The sequence below is a fragment of the Balaenoptera musculus genome, chromosome 5 (genome assembly GCF_009873245.2).
Source record: "Balaenoptera musculus isolate JJ_BM4_2016_0621 chromosome 5, mBalMus1.pri.v3, whole genome shotgun sequence".
Classification (NCBI taxonomy): Eukaryota; Metazoa; Chordata; class Mammalia; order Artiodactyla; family Balaenopteridae; genus Balaenoptera; species Balaenoptera musculus.
In genome coordinates, this window is record NC_045789.1 from 71,756,297 (window position 1) to 71,781,594 (window position 25,298).

At 37.0% G+C, this 25,298-nt stretch overlaps 1 long non-coding RNA gene across 1 annotated transcript; it reads right to left on the bottom strand.

The window, feature by feature from the left end:
- Nucleotides 1–2,866: 2,866 nt before the first annotated feature.
- LOC118895474 lies at nt 2,867–22,563 on the bottom strand. Its single transcript, XR_005019956.1, has 3 exons — nt 22,553–22,563; nt 17,246–17,248; nt 2,867–2,937 (listed from the first exon to the last, which is right to left on the bottom strand). It is a non-coding gene; the product is annotated as an uncharacterized LOC118895474 (long non-coding RNA).
- Between the last annotated feature and the right edge of the window lie 2,735 nt (nt 22,564–25,298).

Consider the following 25,298-nt stretch of genomic DNA (forward strand, 5'->3'; position numbering starts at 1 on the left):
AGTGATGTCTACAGAGCTTTGAAGAGATAGATAGTAGAAACCTAATGGTCTTTTCCCTAGTAGTCTTTTCAGAAACTGCCAATGGCGGGACTATAATCCAACTTTCTACAGATGATACTATACTCTTCAGACAACCTGGATAAAGAGCCTGCAGAATGCCAAACAGCAATCAAGGACCCGTCCCAGCTCCCTGGTACCTGTACAGAAATACAAACGAAACTAACCATCCTTCTATACACATAAGACTGTTGGTCATCCCTGGGAGGAAATATCTGCAAATCATAGATCTGAAAAGCACTTAATATCGAAATACATAAAGAACTCATACAACTCATCTCAAGTAGTTCCTACCACAATGGATCCCCTAACAGGACAGTACGGCAGCATCCAAATCAGAGAAGACATGTTACATCAGTGCTTTGCCTAAAACAGTGGTATTAAATGGAGTCGGGGAGGGAGGGGAGATTTTGCCTCCTCAGGACACATTTGATCTTGTCTGGAGACATTTTTGATTGTCACAACTAGAAGAGGGCAGCCATCTAATGGGTAGAGGGCAAAGATGCTGCTGAACATTCTACAATGCACATGACAGCCCCCTACAACAAAGAATTATAGGGTGCAAATGTCAATAGTGTCAAAAGTTGAGAAAACTGGCCCAGAAAAATCTATAGTTGTCCATTTAGAATTACAGTTTACTCATTCAATTTTTTTCACGTAGTGCCTTTGTGACATTTTGCAGATACTTCCCAGTAGAGACCCAATATAAGGACATTTTCACTGTCACTTGTCGGGAAAAAGGAAAACTTCAGTTCTAAAGGTCCCACTGTGAGGCCGCTTTACAAAGGAGCTGCCAAACACCACCTATTTCTAAGTAGAATTTCACACACAGTTAAAATCAGATTCAGAAATCTGTTTTACATTGATTTGCATTTTCCTTAAGTTAAAATAATGGTAAAGCCTTTGAAATAAGTACAGTTCATTTTGGGTACTTGCAAAAGTGTATTATGACTGAAAAAATATCTTGAGAATTTTCTTATTGAAATACTATCAGCACTTCATACTCATTCTGAAAAGAGTTGTTTCTGTGGTGTAAACTAATTTGTATTTAAGAGACACTCCTATTGCCTAGTTCACCTTATAAGTTTATTGATAAATAATAAATATCTTATTATGCTACTCAATGATTCACTCAAGCCCATAAACAGACACTAATGGAAAAAAAGTAGACATGGCCATTTTACCATTGTTATCGAAAATGAGATCATTTCTAGATGTTTATTAGCAATGTTAAGAAGTCTGTGTTCCCTAAGAGCAGGCAGAATTAACACAATACAGTGCTAATTACACTACATGATTATTTCACTAGAGATAGCTACACAAATGACATCTGATTTGGCCTTTGTATATATAAAGTGTTATAATGTTCATTTTCTTGTAGCCAATTTTATACCCATTAAGAGAGAAAGTCTATATGACAGCAGTGTTGTGAACTTTTGAGATGCAATTATGGTAAAGTCATCTGGATTTAGTGATTTAAAATACAGCAAGATAAATTTAATGCATTATCTTCCAAAGCAAGCTATACCAATCTCTTGCTTTGTTACCTTACAGTTCCTAAGAGACGGGAATAATAAGGTAAAGAGAAATCTGGAATAAAAAGAGACATTCTCAATAAAAAAGTTGTAAAGTGATCTGCTTAGACACATAGAAATAGAGTTGTTTCCTTTAGTAAATTTATCCATACTGCACGCCGTTAGAGAATCACAGACTTGTAAGAGATGAGAGATCATCTTGTCTTGCTCCCTCATCTTACTAGTGATGAAATGAATCTAACAGAACTTACTTGACCCTCGAGCTCTGAAATTCAGGCAGGGCCAGATTTATATAACTCATGTTTCCCAATACTCATTTCTTTAGTAACTTTACATTGGGATAAAACATTTGGGAAACAATTTGGAGATTAAGTTTATACAAAATGTTGACAAATTTGGGGAGAGGACTTTAGATAACTTTCAAAGTAGTATGGAAAGTGGTGAAAAAAAACCCCAAAAAAACCAGTTGGTTCCCTGGATAATCCCTACAGCAATTCCTCAGGCAGCCTAGGAATCATGTCTCTGACCTGGGAGGATGTGAGCAATAAGGCCTCCAGTTAAAACTAATGCTGATATGCAGAGAGGCACCAGAGAACACTGTAAATTTTCATGCCAGCAAAACTGAAACCCAGATTATTAACTCAAAGTGTTCCAGTTAAGATGATCCTACCCTCATTTAAATCTCCAGTATGAGAAGCAGCAGGGAAAACAGGTTTTCTTCTAGAGCAAAACCTATGGAGCACATAGCCCCACTTTGCCCAAGAGAGAAACATGCATTACCAGCCCTGCACCTGTAAGTTTCATTGAGCCTAACCTTGTGTCATTTGTAGTCTTTGCCCGTGCCCCCTAGTTGACACAAAGAAGGTTAAAAAATTCTACATAAAAAATAACATACTATGGGATATAAAGTAGAGAACATACACGTGCTTACCTACCTAGCCACCTGTACATATAATATGGCTCTAGGGCACTCCCAGGAGCAATATCTCTGTTTCAGTCCTACATTAGGGATATTTTGTCCATTTTGTGGAACAATCACCTATTGTGATGGTTACTATTACATGTCAACTTGACTAGGCTAAAGGATGCCCAGATAACAGTAAAACATTATTTCTGGGTACATCCAGGAAAGTGTTTCTGGAAGAGATTAGCATTTGAATCAGTAGACTGAGTAAAAAAGATCCAGCCTCACCAAAGTGGGTAATTATCCAATCTGTCGAGGGCCTGAATTGAACAAAAAGACAGACGAAGGGCAAATTCTCTCTCTTCTTATCTTCTTGAGCTGGGACGTTCATCTTCTCCTGCCCTCAGATATCAGAGCTCCTGGTTCTCTGGCCTTTGGACTCTAGGACTTACACTAGTGGCCCTTCAGACCCAGACTGAATTATACCACTGGGTTTCCTGGTTCTCCAGCTTGCAGAAGGCAGACTATGGGACTCCTTAGCCTCCATGACTAAGTGAGCCAAATCCCTATAACAAACGTCTCTCTCTCAATCTCTCTCTCTCTCTCTCTCTATATATATATAAAATGGTATATTGATATATGCTCAACCCGGATGAACCTTGAAAACATTGTGCTAAGTGAAAGAAGCAATCAAAAAAACATATTGTATAAAATGTCCAGCACAGGCAAATCTGTAGAGACAGAGAATAGATTAATTAGTGGTTGTATAAGGCTGGGAGAGCAGGGGTAGGGTGAGTTAGGATAGGGAGTGACTGCTAATGGGCATGAGTTTTCATTTGGGTGTGTGATTTTAGTTGGTGATTTAAACGTCCTAAAATTAGAGAATGGCAATGTTTCACAACTCTGTGAATATACTAAAAAACAATAAATTGCACAGTATAAAAAAGTGAATTTTATGGTATGTGAATTATAAGTCAATAAAGCTATTACTGAAAAAAAGATATTTACAACATTTATCAATATTAAACTCATTTGGACTTGTTAAAGCAACCAGGGGTATTAATTTAGAATAAACTGAAGCATAAATATATCAATATAATTACTTTGTCTTAATTGATCTTCTGGCCTCATTGTACTAATGATTCATTTATATCTTTCTGTGCCCCAAAGTGCTCTATAGACCATGCTGATCACCCTGCTAGACTAGTTATTTATTGTGTTAGTGTTGGCAAAATGATTACAGGACAATTTTAGTTCATATCTAATACACATACTTTCTCACCTATTACTTTGGCTATTTGTTTCTGTTTGCTAATACCCAGATCCATGTGAGTTAAGGACATTTATTCTACTGCATTGTGAACTTTCCAAAATTGCCTGATGTACTCATATGAGATCCTCTTGTCTCTTATACTATAGTGCATTGGCAGGAAAAATATAACTACTTTTGTATTTTAATAAGAAAATAAAAACTTATATTTGAATGTTCCTGAAAACATTTTGTCATGATTATGTTTACTTACTTTATTGCATTGTTTTACAAGCCACATTCCCACCTCAGATATATTTTCTTTTAAACTGTAGCAAGTCCATTATGAATATATTAGTTCTCCAGGGAAACAGAACTAATAGGATATATATATATACATATATGTGTGTGTGTGTATATCCATATACGTATACACCGCTACATGAGGAATATATATATACCTCTACATGATCTAGGTAAACATGGGGTTTGTGTTCAAGTTCCATTAATGCTTAGGTGTTGGTTTCCTTTCTGTTGCCTCCTTTCTGAAATGTCTTCTTTTGAGAAGAGTGATGTCTTAGACAAAAAGGTTTGTTCATACACAGGTAGGTGAAGAACTTTCTCAGGGAAGACTTTCTTGACCACAGACCCCTGATATATAATAGCACCCTGATAGCTATCACCCTTGCCCAGCCCCACTGTTTGTCATAGCCCTTATCACTGTGACATATGACTTGTTTGCTTCTTTGTTGTCTTTCTTCACTCAAATTTAGCATCTGTAGGCAAAGAGACTGTTTTTCTCATTGCTTTCTTTACAGTGACTAGGAGAGTGCACATAGTTGGCTCTTGATACATATTTATGAAATAAAAGTTATAAAAATATTATTTATTTATCAGATATGACTGAACTATGGATACTCTTAAAAGTGAGCCTTTTACATTTAGCTTAGGGGGGAAATTTACCAAATCTATAAGGAAAAGAGAAACATTCATTGCATTGACAGGAGTTGATAATCAAAAAGAAAATTCTCTTATAAGACCTTGACATTTTATATAATTTCTTGAATTTATCCAAAACTCATAAATACAATTTAACAAAACTGTATACATGAACATCTGTATTCTTACATATGTATCAATATAAGGTCTGTGATGCAGGTATACCTATGTTTTTGGTTTTCATCTTAAACCTTTGAGTATAGTATGTTATATGGTGCATATAAAATAGAAATCTATTTAGAGGTACTTATTTCCCAAACTCATTCCCTTTCCAATATTTGTAATCAAGAAAAATTAGATCAACCGAAATTCAAGTTTATCATCTGCCCCTCATGTGTGGATCCCATGATTGACCTAACTAATGTGTGAATTCAGGGAAATAAATAGTAAGAGTTGCTACAAATTATATTAAGAGTGACAATTCTTTTGTGCAAAGAAGGGGATTATTTATAAAAGGGATCTGTCATCGCTTCTCCTTCAGAGGAAAAGCAGGCAAGCTTTATTTAACTTCCTCAGATACTAGTGACCAGGAAATAGCAAGGATGAGAAAGAGTTACAGGAAAAGAGTTATTTTTAAAGGGCAGTTTTGCCATTTACCATCTTGTGCCCAGATAAAATAGTATGGGACAACTCCAGGTAGCTAGTGGTTGAGCCGGTCTACAGAGATAAGGCTAATGAGTCCTCCTTTATCACTGACAGGTGTTTTGTTGTTGATAAGACTCCTACAGCTTTTTGAGATCAAAAAGGAAGCTGCTTCAGATGAAAGCCTTCATTTTGGCTATTGAAACAATAAGTCAAAAACCTAAAATACTATCTTCTGACGGCTTTTTCAAATGACTCAAACCATATCAACTACACTCCCTTGAGTCCTTCAGGTCCAATGCCTTGAGTGAAGTAATATATAGTGGTTAAGGGCATATGCTTGGGACTCTCAAACAGTTGGATTAAAATTTCAAGTCTGTCACTGATTGGATGTCAAATTATTTAACCTCAGTAAACTCTAGCGTCCTTAAATTGTTGATTGGTATACCTAGAACAAAATATGTGGCAGAATAAATTTAAGAAATCACAGTGCCCAGCACACTGTAAATGCTCAATAAATGTCAGCTATTATCATTAGTTCTTGCTTTCTGTTCCCACAGCTACTCCCTTTGATAAGGCTCTTCTGTCTCATGTCTGTTTCGTCATGAACAGACAATTGAAATAACCCCAGAGCTAGTATCCCTACCTTAACTTTTTCTCCTCCCTCCCTTTTTTTCTTCACATTTACATTCTGTAAGAGCATAAGTTCAGGAAGAAGACGGAGAAAGTGAGAGAGACATAGATCAGAAGGAGCCAGAGGGAAATAAAAGATGATAAAAGCATATATTAAGCACTTACTCTGTGACAGGAACTTTTTAAACACTTTACAGATATTTATATGTTTAATTCTCATGACAGTTCAATGAGATAGATACAAATTTTATCCCTCAGTTGAGGAAATTGAGACACAGATGAATTAAGTAAATTATCCAAGGTCATACAGCTGGTCAGAGGTAATATTCATAATATATAATGGCACTCCCACCAGAGCGAGCACAGCCCAGTCTGTTGCAACTGCCTGCCGGTCCCTGCAGCTTCAGGCAATTTGCACACACCCCAACTGTGGCTGCCATACCCCTCCCGGGCCTGAGGGAATAAGTATGCCCCAATCAGCCACTGCTTTCGCTCCCTCTCACCTGGGCAGGGAACAGATGCCTGAGGGTAGTGCCCACACAGAGGTGGGGCCAAAACCAAAGCTGAGCTCCAGGGGCAGTGTGACTGAGGAAGAGGAAGGGAAATCTTTCCCTGTAGCTGCACAAGCCGTGGATTAAATCCCCGCGACTGGTTTGGTAAATCCTGCATCTGTGGAATACCTAAATAGACAATGAGTGTTACCACAACTGAGACCAGTCTAGCCTTAGCACCAGTGGAATTTGGGGGCAAGTACACGTGGCAGTTGGGCCAGGTCAGAGTCTGAGCTGGTCCCACCGTGCCCACAGAAGGTCCAGAGGCCTGCCTAGAGGTATTGGAAGACCTCCTGGGGAGGCGGGGATTGACTCTAGCTCACTGTGGGAGCAAGGACACTGACAGAGGAGGCCCCAGGAAAATATTCCTATTACTATTACTTTTTGTTTGTTTGTTTTGTTTTCTTCAGTTATGGTTGTTGTTATTTTTTATTTTTATTTTTTTAATATATTTTAAAATTTTTTTCTATTTTACTTTACATTTTTGTTGTTTTGGTTTTTTTCCTAGTTTTTGTTCTTCGTTTTTAATTTTATTTTATTTTTTCTTTTTTTTGATTGCTTTTATGTGTTTATGTTTTCTTTGCTTTTTGTTTGCTTTCTGTTTTTGTTTTATTTTTCTTTTTTTTTGTTAGTTTAGTCCTTATCGATTGTTCTTACTTTTGAATTCTTTTGTTTGTTTGCTCTCTTGTTTTTCTATTGTTTGTTTTTTGTTTTTTCTTTTCTGTCTGCTTCTTTGTTTCTGTTACTTTGGATCTGTTGTTATCATTTGTCAAGGATTTGGTGTGTCTGTTTTCTTTCTTCTTGTGTGTGTGTGTGTGTGTGTGTGTGTGTGCTGTGTTGTTGTTGCTGTGTGTTTGTTCTTTCTGTTTCTCTTGGGTTTTGTTTGTTTGTTTGTTTCCTTTCTTCTCTGGCTGCATGGCGTGGCTTGAGGGCTCTTGGTTCCCCAGCCAGACATCAGGCCTGGGCCTCTGCAGTGGGAGTGCTAAGTCCAGGACACTGAACTGCCAGAGAATCCCCGGGCCCAGGGAATATTAATTGGCATGCACTGTCCTGGAGGTATCCGTCTCAACACCAAGACCCAGCTCCAACCAACTGCTTGCAGGCTCCAGTGCTGGACACCTCACATCAAACAACCAGCAAGACAGGAACACAGCACCACCTATCAGCAGACAGGATGCATAAAGGAGTACTAAGCTCACAGCCACCCCAAAACACACCACCTGATGCAGCCTTGTCCATCAGAGGGAAAAGACTCAGCTCCACCCACCAGAGCACAGGTACAAGTCCCTCCCACCAGGAAGCCTACACAAGCCCTTGGACCAACCTCACCCACCAGGGGGCAGATAACAGAAGCAAGAGGAACTATGACCCGGCAGCCTGTGGAAAGGAGACCATAAACACAGTAAGTTAAGTCTCACAAAAGTAAGTAAGTCTCACAAAATGAGACAGCAGAAAAATATGTTGCAGACAAAGGAGCAAGGTAAAAACTCACAAGGTCAAATAAATGAAGAAGAAATAGGCATTCTACCTGAAAAAGAAATTCAGAGTAATGATAGTAAAGATGATCCAAGATCTCAGAAATAGAATGGAGGCATGGATCGAGAAGATACAAGAAATGTTTAACAAGAACCTAGAAGAACTAAAGAACAAACAATCAGTGATGAACAATACAATAACTGAAATGAAAAATACACTAGAAGGAATCAATAGCAGAATAACTGAGACAGAAGAACGGATAAGTGAGCTGGAAGATAGAATGGTGGAAATAACTGCCACAGAGCAGAATAAAGAAAAAAGAATGAAAAGAAATGAGGACAGTCTCAGAGACCTCTGGGACAACATTAAATGCACCAACATTCGAATTACAGGGGCCCCAAAAGAAGAAGAAAAAGGGAAAGGCCCTGAGAACATATTTGAAGAGATTATAATCAAAAACTTCCCTAACATGGGAAAGGAAATAGTCACCCAAGTCCAGGAAGCACAGAGAGTCCCATACAGGATAAACCCAAGGAGGAACAAAATGAGACACATATTAATCAAACTAACAAAAATTAAATACAAAAAATATATTAAAAGCAGTAAGGGAAAAGCAACAAATCAACTACAAGGGAATCCCCATAAGGTTAACAGCTGATTTTTCAGCAGAAGCTCTGCAGGCCAGAAGGGAGTAGGAGGACATATTTAAACTGATGAAAGGGAAAAACCAACAACCAAGATTACTCTACCCAGCAAGGATCTCATTCAGATTCAACTGAGAAATCAAAAGTCATACAGACAAGCAAAAGGTAAGAGAATTCAGCACCACCAAACCAGCTTTACAACAAATGCTAAAGGAAGTTCTCTAGGTGGGAAACACAAGAGACGAAAAAGACCTACAATAACAAACCCAAAACAATTAAGAAAATGGTAATAGGAACATACATATCAATAATTACCTTGAATGTAAAAGGATTAAATGCTCCAACCAAAAGACACAGACTAGCTGAATGAATACAAAAAGTAGACCCATATATATGCTATCTACAAGAGACGCACTTCAGACATAGGGACACATACAGACTGAAAGTGAGGGGATGGAAAAAGATATTCCATGCAAATGGTAACCCAAAGAAACCTGGAATAGCAATACTCATATCAGACAAAATAGACTTTAAAATAAAGACTATTACAAGAGACAAAGAAGGACACTACATAATGATCACGGGATCAACCCAAGAAGAAGATATAACAATTGTAAATATTTATGCACCCAACATAGGTGCACCTCAATACATAAGGCAAATGCTAACAGCCACAAAAGGGGAAATCGACAGTAACACAGTAATTGTGGGGGACTTTAACATTTCATGTACACCAATGGATAGATCATCCAGACAGAAAATTAATAAGGAAACACAAGCCTTAAATGACGCATTAGACCAGATAGACTTAATTGATATTTATAGGACATTGCATCTGAAAGCAGCAGAATACACTTTCTTCTCAGGTGCACACGGAACATTCTCTAGGAGAGATCACATCTTGGGTTGCAAATCAAGCCTTGGTAAATTTAAGAAAATTGAAATCATATCAAACATATCCGACCAAAATGCTATGAGATTAGAAAACAATTATAGGAAAAAAAACCCCATAAAAAACACAAACACATGGAGGCTAAACAATATGCTATTAAATAACCAAGAGATCACTGAAGAAATCAAAGACAAAATCAAAAAATACCTAGAAACAAATGACAATGAAAACACAACGACCCAAAACGTACTGGATGCAGCAGAAGCAGTTCTAAGAGGGATGTTTATAGCAATACAATCCTACCTCAAGAAACAAGAAGAATCTCAAATAAACAACCTAACTTTACACCTAAAGTAACTAGAGAAAGAAGAAAAAGAACAAAAAGAACAACAACAACAAAACCCAAAGTTAGCAGAAGGAAAGAAATCAAAAAGATCAGATCAGAAGTAAATGAAATAGAAACAAAGAAAACAATAGCAAAAATCAATAAAACTAAAATCTGGTTCTTTGAGAAGATAAACAAAATTGATAAACCTTTAGCCAGACCCATCAAGAAAAAAAGGGAGAAGACTCAAATCAATAAAATTAGAAATGAAAAAGGAGAAGTAACAAGTGACAGTGCAGAAATACAAAGGATCATTAAGAGATTACTACAAGCAACTATATGCCAATAAAATGGACAACCTGGAAGAAATGGACAAATTCTTAGAAAAGTACAACCTTCCAAGACTGAACCAGGAAGAAACAGAAAATACGAAAAGACCTATCATAAGTAATGAAAGTGAAACTGTGATTAAAAATCTTCCAACAAACAAAAGTCTAGGACCAGATGGCTTCACAGGAGAATTCTATCGAACATTTAGAGAAGAGGTAACACGTATCCTTCTCAAACTCTTCCAAAGAATTGCAGAGGGAGGAACACTCCCAAACTCATCCTACAAGATCACCATCACCCTGATACCAAAACCAGACAAAGATATCACAAAAAAAGAAAGTTACAGGCCAATATCATTGATGAACATAGATGCAAAAATCCTCAACAAAATACTAGCAAACAGAATCCAACAATACATTAAAAGGATCACACACCATGATCTCTTGGGATTTATCCCAGGGGTGCAAGGATTCTTCAATATATGCAAATTAATCAATGTGCTACGTCATATTAACAAATTGAAGAATAAAAACTATATGATCATTTCAACAGATTCTGAAAAAGCTTTTGACAAAATTCAACACCCATTTATGATAAAAACTCTCCAGAAAGTGGGCACTGAAGGAACCTACCTCAACATAATTAAGGCCATATATGACAAACACACAACAAACTTTATTCTCAATGGTGAAAAACTGAATGCATTTCCTCTAAGATCAGGAACAAGACAAGGGTGTCTACTCTCGCCACTAGTATTCAACATAGTTTTGGAAGTCCTAGCCACGGCAATCAGAGAAATAAAAAAGAAATAAAAGGACTCCAAATTGGAAAAGAAGAAGTAAAACTGTCACTGTTTGCAGATGACATGATACTGTACATAGAGAATCCTAAAGATGTCACCAGAAAACTACTAGAGCTAATCAATGAATTTGGTAATGTTGCTGGATACAAAATTAATGCACAGAAATCTCTTGCATTCCTATACACTAACAAAGAAAGACCAGAAAGAGAAAATAAGGAAATAATCCCATGTACCATTGCAACAAAAACAATAAAATACCTAGGAATAAACCTACCTAAGGAGGCAAAAGACCTGTACTCAGAAAACTATAAGATATTGATGAAAGAAATCAAAGATTACACAAACAGATGGATAGAAATACCATGTTCTTGGATTGGAAGAATCAATATTGTGAAAATGACTAAACTACCCAAAGCAATCTACAGATGCAATGCAATCCCTATCAAATTACCAATGGCATTTTTCACAGAACTAGAACAAAAAAATCTTAAAATCTTTATGGAGACATAAAAGACCCAAAGTAATCTTGAGAAAGAAAAGTAGAGCTGGATGAATCAGGCTCCCTGACTTCAAACTCTACTACAAAGTTACAGCCATCAAAACAGTATGGTACTGGCACAAAAATAGAAATATAGATCAATGGAACAGGATAGAAATCCCAGAGGTAAACACACACACCTAGAGTCAATTGATCTATGACAAAGGAGGCAAAAATATACAATGGAGAAAAGACAGTCACTTCAATAAGTGGTGTGGGAAAACTGGACAGTTATATGTAAAAGAATTAAATTAGAACACTCCCTAACACCATATACAAAAATAAACTCAAAATGGATTAAAGACCTAAATGTAAGGCCAGACACTATAAAACTCTTAGAGGAAAACACAGGCAGAACACTCTTTGACATAAATTGCAGCAAGATCTTTTTAGACCTACCTCCTAGCCTCCTAGAGTAATGAAATTAAAAACAAAAATAAACAAATAGGACCTAATTAAACAAAGGCTTTTGTGCAGCAAAGTAACCATAAACAAGACAAAGTCAATCCTCAGGATGGGAGAAAATATGCAAACGAAGCAGCTGACAAAGGATTAATCTTCAAAATATACAAACAGCTCATGCAGCTGAATATCAAAACAACAAAGAACCCAATCAAAAAATGGGCAGAAGACCTAAATAGACATTCTCCAAAGAAGACATACAGATGGCCAAGATGTACATGAAAAGAGATGCTCAACATCACTAATTATTAGAGAAATGAAAATCAAAACCACAATGATGTATCACCTCACAGCCATCAGAATGGACATCATCAAAAAATCTACAAACAATAAATGTTGGAGAGGGCGTGGAGAAAAGGGAACCCTCATGCATTGTTGGTGGGAATGTAAATTGATACAGCCACTATGTAGAACACTATGGAGGTTCCTTAAAAAACTAAAAATAGAACTAATATATGACCCAGCAATCCCACTACTGGGCATATTTCCAGAGAAAACCATAATTCAAAAAGACACATGCACCCCAATGTTCATTGCAGCACTATTTACAATAGCCAGGACATGGAAGCAACCTAACTGTCCATCAACAGAGGAATAGATAAAGAATATGTGGTACATATATACAGTGGAATATTACTCTGCCATAGAAAGAAACGAAATTAGGTCATTTGTAGAGATGTGGATGGACCTAGAGACTGTCATACAGAGTGAAGTAAGTCAGAAAGAGAAAAACAAATATTGTATATTAATGCATATATGTGGAATCTAGAAAAAGGGTATAGATGATCTTATCTGCAAAGCAGAAATAAGGACACAGATGTAGAGAACAAACGTATGGATACAAAGGGAGAAAGGGGGGTGCGACGAATTGGGAGATTGAGATTGACATATATACACTATTGATACTATGTATAAAATAGATAACTAATGAGAACCTACTGTATAGCACAGGGAACTCTACTCAGTGCTCTGTGGTCACCTAAATGGGAAGGAAATCCAAAAAAGAAGGGATATATGTATACGTATAGTTGATTCACTTTGCTGTACAGTACAAACTAACACAACATTGTAAAGCAAGTATATTTCAATAAAAATTAATTAACTATATATATATATAATGGCAACATGGGCATTAACAATCAGAACAGAGAGAGAACCATCCTGAGTGTATTAATCAAATCTGAGTCCTGACTTAATAAATGGCAGAGTTGGATTCAAACTCATGAATTATAGATTCAGAGCCCCAGCTCTTAACCATGCTACTGTAAATGAAAACATCAGTGATAGGGAAAATTATCCTGTAGATAATGGGGCAGGTCAGTTTGCCACTTGGGGATAAGAATTTCTCTAATTAGGTAGATATTTCAAAGCACCACATAGTGAGGACACAGGAGAGGAGATTAATTCTTAACGATTTTTATGAAAACTACTATTCATGTATTGAAAATAGCATGCACTTCTAAGCAACTAAGCAATTTGCAACCCACACATAAATCTGTTTTTTAAGAATTTCTTATAATTTTTACAGAAATACAAGAGGAAAACTCTCCAATTGAAGATGAAAAAATGCACCTTGTAATTTAATATTATAAACATCAACACATAAGACAACAAAAGAGCTTTCTGAAACATGGAGTTCCTGACTTTTTGCTTTTTAGCTTTTTCAGTCAGTAGAAATGGATACACAGATAAAATATATGAGTAAAAGAATACTATTGCCACTTTTTGTGCTACTAGTATTTGTAGCTCTACAACACTCAGAAGTACATTTAGAAGTTATAGAAGAGTCAAGTGTAGGATTAGAGACTATTATTTTGGACATATGCTATGGTTTTTCTAGAAATTAATGCATTTAAAACAGGATACCTAGTGTATATGTACTGCACCCATATACATATCAATTGAATATATGCTCAAGTTGAACCAATGTTAAATAAGACTAACACATATGCCTAAGTAAGGATCTTATTTCTTAAACTTCTGAGACTGGGTAGGGGCAGGTTAGAAAGTGATATTAAGAGATGATAGCACTGGTGAAAAACTATTGTATCTTGGGAGCAACCCACAAGGCCCCAGATACTAGTCAACCGCCAGTTACCACATCATCTTTGAGGTCACCAGTTCCCCAGTGTCAGCCAACATTTATTTAACCAAAGCATACAAATGGCCAACAGGCATATAAAAAAGATGTTCAATGTTACTAATTATCAGGGAAATGCAAATTAAAACCACAATGAGATTACCTCACATGAGCTGGGATGGCTATTATAAATAAAATAAATAAATAAAATATTACAAATGTTAGCAAGGATGTGTAGAAATTAGAACACTTGGACACCACTGGTGAGAATACAAAGTGGTGCAACCACTATAGAAAACAGCATGGAGGTTCTTCAAAAAATTAAAACTAGAGCTACCATATGATCTAGCAATTCTACTTCTGGGTATTTATCCAAAAGAACTGAAATCAGGATCTTGAAGAGATGCTAGCACTTCCATATCATTGCAGCACTATTCACAATAGCCAAGATGTGGAAACAACCTAAAGGTCCATCAGTAGATGAATGTATTTTAAAATGTGGTATATATAACAGTGGAATATTATTCAGACTTAAAAAAGAAGGAATTCCTGCAATATGCAACAACATGGATGAACATTGAGGACATTATGCTAGGTGAAAAAGCCAGTCACAAAAGGACAAATGCTGCATGATTCCACTTATATTCAGTATCTAAAATAGTCAAATTGTAGAAGCAGAGAATAGAATAGTGGTTACTGGGGCTGGGAGGGAGAGGGAAATAGAGAGTTGCTAATCAATAAGCATAAAGTTTCAGTTATGCAAGATGAGTAAGTTCTAGAGATCTGCTACACAAAATTGTGCCTATAGTTATCAATACTGTATTGTATACTTAAAGATCTGTTAAGAAGGTAGATCTCATGTTAAGTGTTCTTACTACAATAAAAATAAAATAAAATTAAATTAAATTAAAATAAAGTAAAATTTTAAAATACATAATAAAATAAAATAGAAATAGGGAGTAGGGATGGCAAGCCTGGAGAATCAGGAAAACATTGCGATGTGGAGACAGTCTGATACTCAGCTGTGCTAAAAACAACAAATTGCTTACCCTTTGTTTTCCCCTGTCTCAACCTCCCAGCCAGAACTTCTGTCCAAATTCCAGGTCACAAAAAATAAAATTGCTCACATAGAACTAAGATTTCCAAAGGTAGTTGATAGGATTATAGCTTTTTCTTAGGAGAAACTGCTATTTCCCTCAAATATTCAGTAGTGTAATTAGGTTTAATTCTTAACTATAATTCTTAGTTAATTGTTTCACATATCATTCAGACCTCAGATACAATTTTAAGATAATAATAATCATTATTAACATTATTTTTTTTGTTTTTTTGAATTTTATTTACTTTTTAAATTTACTTATTTTATTTACTTTTTTATACAGCAGGTTCTTACTAGTTATCCATTTTATACATATTAGTGTATATATGTCAATCCCAATCGCCCAATTCATCACACCGCCACTACTCCCCCGCCACTTTCCCCCCTTGCGTCCATACGTTTGTTCTCTACACCTGTGTCTCTATTTCTGCCCTGCAAACCAGTTCATCTGTACCATTTTTCTAGGTTCCACATATATGCGTTAATATACGATATTTGTTTTTCTCTTTCTGACTTACTTCACTCTGTATGACAGTCTCTAGATCCATCCACATCTCTATAAATGATCTAATTTCGTTCCTTTTTACAGCTGAGTAATATTCCATGTATATATGTACCACATCTTCTTTATCCATTCGTCTGTTGATGGGCATTTAGGTTGCTTCCATGATCTGGCTATTGTAAACAGTGCTGCAGTGAACACTGGGGTGCATGTATCTTTTTGAATTATGGTTTTCACTGGGTATATGCCCAGTAGTGGGATTGCTGGGCCATATGGTAATTCTATTTTTAGTTTTTTAAGGAACCTCCATAGTGTTCTCCATAGTGGCTGTATCAGTTTACATTCCCACCAACAGTGCAAGAGGGTTCCCTTTTCTCCACACCCTCTCCAGGATTTGTTTGCAGATTTTCTGATGATGCCCATTCTAACTGGTGTGAGGTGATACCTCATTGTAGTTTTGATTTGCATTTCTCTAATAATTAGTCATGTTGAGCAGATTTTCATGTGCTTTTTGGCCATCTGTATGTCTTCTTTGGAGAAATGTCTATTTAGGTCTTCTGCCCATTATTGGATTGGGTTGTTTGTTTTTTTAATATTGAGCTGCATGAGCTGTTTATATATTTTGGAGATTAATCCTTTGTCCGTTGATTCTTTTGCAAATATTTTCTCCCATTCTAAAGGTTGTCTTTTCGTCTTGTTTGTCATTTCCTTTTGCTTTGCAAAAGCTTTTAAGTTACATTAGGTGCCATTTGTTTATTTTGGTTTTTATTTCCATTACTCTAGGAGGTAGATCAAAAAAGGTCTTGCTGTGATTTATGCCAAAGAGTGTTCTTCCTATGTTTTCCTCTAAGAACATTATTTATTAATTCATGCATAACTCAGAAGAATTTAACATGCTTTCATTAACGTCATTTCATCTAAATACTAACCACTGTTAAGTAGAATTATTTCTAATTTACAGATGAGGATAAGGAAGCTTATATAGGCTTATATAGGCTAAGCAACTTGTTAGAGATAACACAAGATCTGAAAGACCTTTTAGCACTAATTTTAAGTACTTTTTGACCAACTGAGTTTGTCTTCTGTAAGGGACAAACTCATATCCATCCCCATTGGACTCTTCTTCCCACCTGCAATGCAGTGACTTTATGCTATTCCCTAAGCTGCCAAAGACCTCCTTGGCCCTCTGTGTGTATGCAGTCCTGCCCTCCAGGCTCTCCTTTACTCTTGCTCCATATAGCATGGTTTTCTTATGCCCAAACTCATGAGGGCACTGCTCTCTGCTATGTAAAAGAAAGTTGATATAAGAAAGTATTCATGAGTTATAAGGGTATGTGGCCTGATGTATTATTCATTCTGGAGTTCACGCTGGCATTTTAAGAGCTTTCTGTGAACAAAAGGAACATAAAGAAGCAATTCAATGATAGAGACTTTTTAAATTGTGGTAAGCTTTTTGGTTATAACAGTGTTTCCTACGGCTAGATGAACTTTAGAATTATTAGGAATGTAATTTTTTTGTTTATTTATCCATGATAATAGAGATCATAAGAATCCTAGGATTTTAAAAGTATGAAACTCTCATGACTGGCTTTATGAGGCTAAGTCTTATTGTTACAAAACATACATTAGCAAGACCCATATTTATTTGAATGTACATCTTGGGCCTGGGTCTATATCACAGCCTCTGTTCCCCAAAGACTTTTTTTTTAAAAGCCAATACCAGCACAGAAACTGTCTGATCATCCAGATTGTTGGCTCAAAGACCTGCTGAGTACTATGAACCCATATGCATCACAGGTGGAAAGGGAAGAAGTAAGATGAAAAGAAGTCTGAAGATGTGCATAGAGGAAGAAAAGGATGAAAATCAAGAAAGAAATTTTTGTAACTATAAATAATATTTTTCTCATGGTGGAAAGACATGGGTTCTGAAGTCTACTCCAATAAAAAGTTTCAAAAAAGATCTGAGTAATGTTCACCTTTCTGGATTAAGTTTATATCTTCCCCAAATTATGAAATTTATGAAATCTTAGAGTTTTAAAGTTGGAGAATACTTTGATATGCATATTGTCCAACCTTTCATTCAATATAAAAATCTATAATATCTGCAATTTATGATCATTTAGGGTCTACTTAAGCCCATGGTTGATTCTATTGGATTTCCTTCTCTAAGACATCCACTAACTTTCCTTAGTTCTGACAACATTTGAAGCTAAAAGAATAAACCTATTTCCTCCTCCACATATCACCATTTCAAATGACTCAAGGAAATCATATTCAATAATTTTCCTTTTACCAAGCTAAAGTTTATTTTCCTTCCACCACTAAGCTTTTTGCAGTTAACTCCCCTATACATCTGGATATATAAGCTTCAGAATATTTATTTTAGAGCAAAACAACAAAAACTCCTTTCTCTGAAGCCAGTCTTGACAAATCCTCTAAATTTCCTAGTGAAAGAAATCAACAAAGAATATTTCTGGTAACTGTAGTATAATGTTTAAAACAATGTAGAAAGACTTGATTTTAGGGATTGAGATTCAACTCTCCAACTCGTTCAATGCTGTAACTTTAAGAATTTGCTACATCTTGTGAGAGAGAAAAAGGATCAAGGAGTTGGAAAATTCTGAGTAAACATTAGTTCACACCTTTTAATCACAGATATGTCTTGTGTAATATTAGATGCAATGTGAAACTGCTAGTGTTGAAGAAATTATAACCTAAAAAGAAGGGAAAAGATTTTTACTTTCCAATACACACCAAAAAAGAAGCAAGTTGATTTCTACCTTGACCTTGTTACAGGGAACTTTACAACTTATACAAGAGTTGCCAATTGAAGTACCTCTATCATCATCGGTAAAAAGGCAAGATTTTTCTGGGCAGATTTTTGTTACTATGGGAGAAAAAAAATTTTAATCTCTTTTAGTTATGAAAATGTCAATATAATCAAAGTAGGCAGCCAATGCCCCAACTAAATCTCTTTTAGTTATGAAAATGTCAATATAATCCAGGTAGGCAGCCAAAAGCCAACTTTTCTCCTACGGCTTAGCAAATGTTGACCTTGAATAATCCCTTCAAGTGCAGAGATGGGGTGGAACAGGGGGATGAAATCTATCTGCCAAAAGGTCTCAGATACCCTCTGGGTTATTCTTTTTTTTATATACAATCATCTTAGCCACATTTGAGGAGGGCATTGGAGAATGTACTCTCCTTGCTGGCTGAGCAGCTTCGCCAGCTGTCTCCTGCAGCCTAGAATCTCAGTCACAATCTCTCTTAGTCCAGGTTGGCCTGGCTGTGCTCTTGTCAATGCATTCTTGAGCAATATAGGGGAAGGGGAAAAAAAAGTTATTATGGGATCATATGAAATCATGTGCGTGAAACTTTTGAAAATTATAAAGCACTGTAGAATTTAAAGAATCTTTCATTCAACCAAAACAAAATCATAAATAAATAAACCGATAAATAGAAACTCAGAAGTGGTTTAAATACTTCAACAAGAATATACATGGCATAATGGTTTTACGGGTGTTCCACCAGGACGATGCGAACTCCCTGTAACTCCTACTCATTGGTTCTTACTTAGTGCTCAGAGTTCTTTATTGTAGAGTGGACGCAGTAACCTAGGAAAATACAACGATAAATATAGAAATATTCTCCAGTTCTTCTGTTCTGTAAAGTTTAATGTGCCTATTAACACCTGAGGAAAATATTAACATAAGAAATAATTGATAAATTGGGTAATTGGCACTTTAGCACCATTTTTTTTGAACTCTTAGACTTTTCAGTATTTTAAAACATAGATGGTTTCTTAATGACCTGTTATTTTATTTTATTCAAAAAAGTTTTTAAAAATTCACCTCCGAAAACAGGAATGACCCTGTGTTATTTAAATCTAGGACTGATTAATATTGCATTATGTTTCTCAGGCAATTCTGCCACAGTGAGGAATTGGTTAAAGTGTGAAGCATAAAGACAGCAAATAGACATTCAAAATTAACATTTTAAAAATACATTGATCAAGAGCTCAAGATGTACAAGGCATTATATGATTAACAAGCATTTTTCTCCAGACTACATTTTAGAAAAAATTCTAGATAGAGAGAATTTATTTAACATACACCTTTCCAACACACCAAATGATATCAATTTCATATAGTAATGTTCCTATTCTACTTTGTGGACATGATGATGATATTTTACTTAACCTGACATGACACGCTCTCTTTGAGTTTCAAAGGCAAATAAGCCTGAGAAATAGCCTCAGACCTGCTTCCAGCACTGTAACTTTGGTTAGATTCCTAGGCATAAGCAGCCACTTTAACAGAGCTATGCTTGCCTATCTGTGAGGGCTTTAAAGTCATATGGAAATCCCATCATAATCCCAGAACACCCTCATCTACTTCCCCAAATTATCTCTTCTTGCTACGCCGCTTTTACAAAAGTAGTGATTTCTGGTGTGACTGGGAAGTATTTAAAGAACACTTTAGCCAACTGACTGATCCCACGAACAAAACTATTATTCAATATCAATATTAATATGATATAGGTTTTTTAAAAAGTGATTCATAATGAAGCATTTTAGATCATGTGAAATAGCAGTTCATAATTTTAAATCATATTTAAAATAGGAAAAGAAATTGTTATTTTAACTATAATGGCCGTTTCCATTTTTAATTTGATTTGATTGCTTCAAATGACAGATTTTTTTCAGTTTTTGTGTTTTCCCAAATTTAAGACAACATCTGGCATTATCTGGCACTAATTTCCTACCTGGGATTTTAAAACTTGACTATTAGGGGAGAAATTGTATTTTAATTCTTTCAATCCTACTGATTACTGGATCCTCTGATGATTGAAAAAAGGCTAGATTTGAAATTTTGAGGTTCTCAGATAATTATAACCATAGAAACATAAAAACATGCACTAACAGATTTTATCTAAAGACTTCAGATAGTTTGAATGATTGATAAGAATGACAAAAATCACAGACAATCACAAGGAGAGAAAAAAAAATGTATACTGCTATATGAAGGTATACACAGGATCTATCCCTGTGTATGATTTGTGTCACCTGTAAACTGGTCAGCTAGATTCAACATCAATACTAGAAAACTCAAATTCTGATTATATAGCATAGAGTTCAAGTTCCTTGTTCTTGCATAAACTAGTGATACTACTTTTCAGTTTGTTTACCCTTCCTATTAAGTCTACCCTAGATTCCAGCCAAAATGCGTATCATTGTTCCTGCAAATATTCCCTACTACTGTTTCTGTACCTTGGCTAACATTTTCCCTCTGCATGGAATTCCTGTCAATATCCACTTAACCTTCACGAAGTTTGACCAACTGTCACAACTTGCCTGCAACTGTCCCAGTTTGTCCAGGACTCTCCTGGTTTTAGCACTGAAAGTCCAACATCCCCGGAACACTCTTCATCCCAAGCAAACTAGGATAGTTCACTCTACCTTCAGGACCAAGCCTAATGACCTTCATTCCTTCTCTGCTTTATCAGCCCACTCACTTGAATGTACACTAGAACTTGTCACTCTCCAAAACTGCTTCACCACTGAATGTTTAAAACCTACTGTCTCTGCCACCATTTTAAAAAATACCATACCTTTCACACTTCTTTACACTAAAAAAAAAAAAAAAATCTCATATCAATTGACTCCTTCCTTGTACCAGGTATTTTTTGTACCCCACACAAATTTATATTCTGCTTTTCTGCCACCTGGACTCTGTACCAGGAGCCTCACTGATACACTGTCACAACCAGTCAGTATCCCTTGCAACCCTGATTTTGGATGGATTCAGTCAATGAGCCTTAGGCATGAAATCAGAGGGTGGCAGGAGAATGAGATGAGGAATTTATTCTGTCTCTTTTCATACCGAAGGCCATATTCTATTTTCAGCCACCTTCTCCAATAGTTAAACTCTCTTATCCTTTCTCTCTACCTCTCCCTCCCGCACTTTGTCTTTGTGTGTTTCATCCTTTCTCTCTCTCTCTCTCTCTCCACTACCTTCTTCTGTAATCTTTTAGGCCTAGGGAACGTAACAACTCCCTTCTGTTGATAGACCTTGGGAGCTTTACCATGCTTTATTAATTGCCCAAATATTAGTATATAAACTCTTACCTCTTTTAAGAATATTATATTCTATTTTCTACTAGAATCTGACTGATACATCCATTTTCTCCAAATTTATAAATCCTGTTAGCTGTACTTTCTTCCAAATCCAATTTGAGAATTCATATTTCAGTCTCTGTCTCACCAGCATCCTTAACTATCTAACCTTGTAGTCCTTCTGACTGTGCCCATCTAGCAATTTCTCTAAACTTCATCATACCAATAACATTCTTCATTTTTTATTGTTATGCTGGTGGTTGGACATATCTGGTAAAAATCACACGTTCAAGCAGATTAGTAACTCTTGAAGTAAAGAGGCAAGATGTCAGGAGTCACTGGACTGGAGGCCTGAGTAGATTAAAGGAAGAGGCAGATAGCCTTTGGCCTGCCTCCCTCTCCCGAGAATAAAACTCAAACCAACAAACAAAGTCATGCAAGGGAACCGTCCTGAAGCCCATTTACTAAAACTGTGAGCTGTGTCATGGATGGTCAAGCAGAAAAGACAACTTAATATTAAGCCACTAAATACCGAGGTTCGGCTGCTTAAATATCACCCACCTGTGGTCGGGAGCATCCTAGAGCAGGAGGCCTTGCTGATCATTTAGATAGGACTTAAGAGTGAAAAAGAGAAAAGTAGTAGGAAGAGGAAAGAAGAGGCAGATAGAGCCTGGAGCAATTATTCAGAATCTGGAAACGTCTAACTCCAGATCATATTTGTATTCTTGAAATAGCTTATAAATCATAGAAGATTTAAGAAAAAAGAGAGTTAAAGACACTGAATGACACTAAATTTAACTTATTTTAAAAAGAGCATAAAAACCTTGCAAAAACTATTATTTTGAGGAACTAGAGAAAAACTATTCCCTCTCAAATTACAATAGTCAAACCATGAGCAGTTTCATGGAAATCATCCCCGCTGTTGATCCAAGCATGTCTTTGAACAAAGGCACTTGTATCCATAGTATTTGGAGATTTCATTATGAACGACTGTCGTTTTTATTCAAAATGAAGTTAGTTGAGGCTACTCCCACTGGCTGTGATCTGGCCATCATATTAGTAACATGAGGTAAGTTTATTTTTCTTAGCTAACACCGGGCAGGAATACACAAATCACTGCATTTATTAAGAGGAAAACAAAAGCTTAAGGAACCAAGAATCCTGCAAGCTACATGTACTAGAAACCTTTTTATCGCGGTTCCTATTTAGATTTCACCAATGAGAGGCACTTATTAGAAAGACACAGGCCATTATTCTCCTTCTATATGGTCAGATGTGTGGGCTTTGCAGATGGGAAGTTTTGCTAAAGCCCCCAGGTGTCCTCCCATGAGTCACCCGCCTTGGTGTTCAATACAGCTGTGCCCATCATGGATGTGTTTTCTGAATTTCCTGAGCCAGATAACAAGAGTAACACGCTGATTCACAGAAAACTATCAGAGAACATTAGAGTGATGGCTTTCCCTGACCTTTACTCCTCCAGCTTTTCCAATAATTTTTAAAGCAGTTTCTTCCCAGTATTAAAATCTTCCTTCTGCAAATACTTAGTTTTCCTGACCAAAATTTTGAATGGGATGAGGTGTCTTTCCCATGATCACACAGCTAACCAAACGCTTTCTTATTCTATAAAACAGAATTACTAATACTACACAAAAGACTAAAACAGTATACCTCTGTCTCATAGCAAGGTAGGAGTGAAAAGGGACTGTTGTAGTGGAAAAGTGGAGCAAAGAAGGCAGAGCAGTTAACTGCCACCCTCTCCCTAAAAGTGGATTGACCATTAAAGATTAAGAATGAGCAGGAGAATGCAAAAATCATTAATTCCCAGGCAAAACTGGAACACAGAGAGAGAGATCAAAAAGACTAAGGAAGGAGATTAACCAAGATGGCGGAGTAGAAGGACGTGCTCTCACTCCCTCTTGCGAGAGCACCAGAATCACCACTGGCTGCTGGACAATCATTGACAGGAAGACCCTGGACTTCACCAAGGAGGATACCCCGCATCCAAGGACAGAGGAGAAGCCACAGTGAGACGGTAGGAGGGGCGCAATCAGAGTAAAATCAAATCCCATAACTGCTGGGTGGGTGACTCACAGACTGGCGAACACTTATACCACAGAATTCCACCCACTGGAGTGAAGGTTCTGAGCCCCACGTCAGGCTTCCCAACCTGGGGGTCCGGCAACGGGAGGAGGAATTCCTACAGAATCAGACTTTGAAGCCTAGTGGGAATTGATTGCAGGACTTTGACAGGACTGGGGGAAACAGAGACCCCACTCTTGGAGGGCACACACAAAGTAATGTGTGCATCGGGACCCAGGGGAAGGAGCAGTGACCCTGGGGGAGACTGAACCAGACCTACCTGCTGGTGTTGGGGGGTCTCCTGCAGAGGCGAGTAGTGGCTCTGTTTCACCGTGGGGATAAGGACACTGGCAGCAGAGGTTCTGGGAAGTTCTCCTTGGCGTGAGCCCTCCCAGAGTCTGCCATTAACCCCACCAAAGAGCACCGGTAGGCTCCAGTGTTGGGTTGCCTCAGGCAAAACAACCAACAGGGAGGGAACCCAGCCCCACCCATCAACAGTCAAGTGGATTAAGGTTTTACTGAGCTCTGACCACCACAGCAACAGGGAGGGAACCCAGCCCCACCCATCAACAGTCAAGAGGATTAAGGTTTTACTGAGCTCTGACTGCCACAGCAACAGTCAGCTCTACCCACCACCAGAGCCTTCCATCAAGCCTCTTAGATAGCCTCAACCACCAGAGGGCAGACAACAGAAGCAAGAAAAACTACGATCCTGCAGCCTGTGGACCAAAAACCACAGTTACAGAAAGATAGAGAAGATGAAAAGGCAGAGGGCTATGTACCAGATGAAGGAACAAGAAAAAACCCCAGAAAAACAACTAAATGAAGTGGAGATAGGCAACCTTCCAGAAAAAGAATTCAGAATAATGATAGTGAAGATGATCCAGGACCTCGGAATAAGAATGGAGGCAAAGATTGAGAAGATGCAAGAAATGATTAACAAAGACCTAGAAGAATTAAAGAACAAACAAACAGAGATCACCAATACAATAACTGAAATGAAAACTACACTAGAAGGAATCAATAGCAGAATAACTGAGGCAGAAGAACGGATAAGTGACCTGGAAGACAGAATGGTGGAATTCACTGCTGCAGAACAGACTAAAGAAAAAAGAATGAAAAGAAATGAAGACAGCCTAAGAGACCTCTGGGACAACATTAAACGCAACAACATTCGCATTATAGGGGTCCCAGAAGGAGAAGAGAGAGAGAAAGGACCAGAGAAAATATTTGAAGAGATTATAGTCGAAAACTTCCCTAACATGGGAAAGGAAATAGCCACCCAAGTCCAGGAAGCGCAGAGAGTCCCATACAGAATAAACCCAAGGAGAAACACGCCGAGACACATAGTAATCAAAGTGGCAAAAATTAAAGACAAAGAAAAATTATTGAAAGCAGCAAGGGAAAAACGACAAATAACATACAAGGGAACTCCCATAAGGTT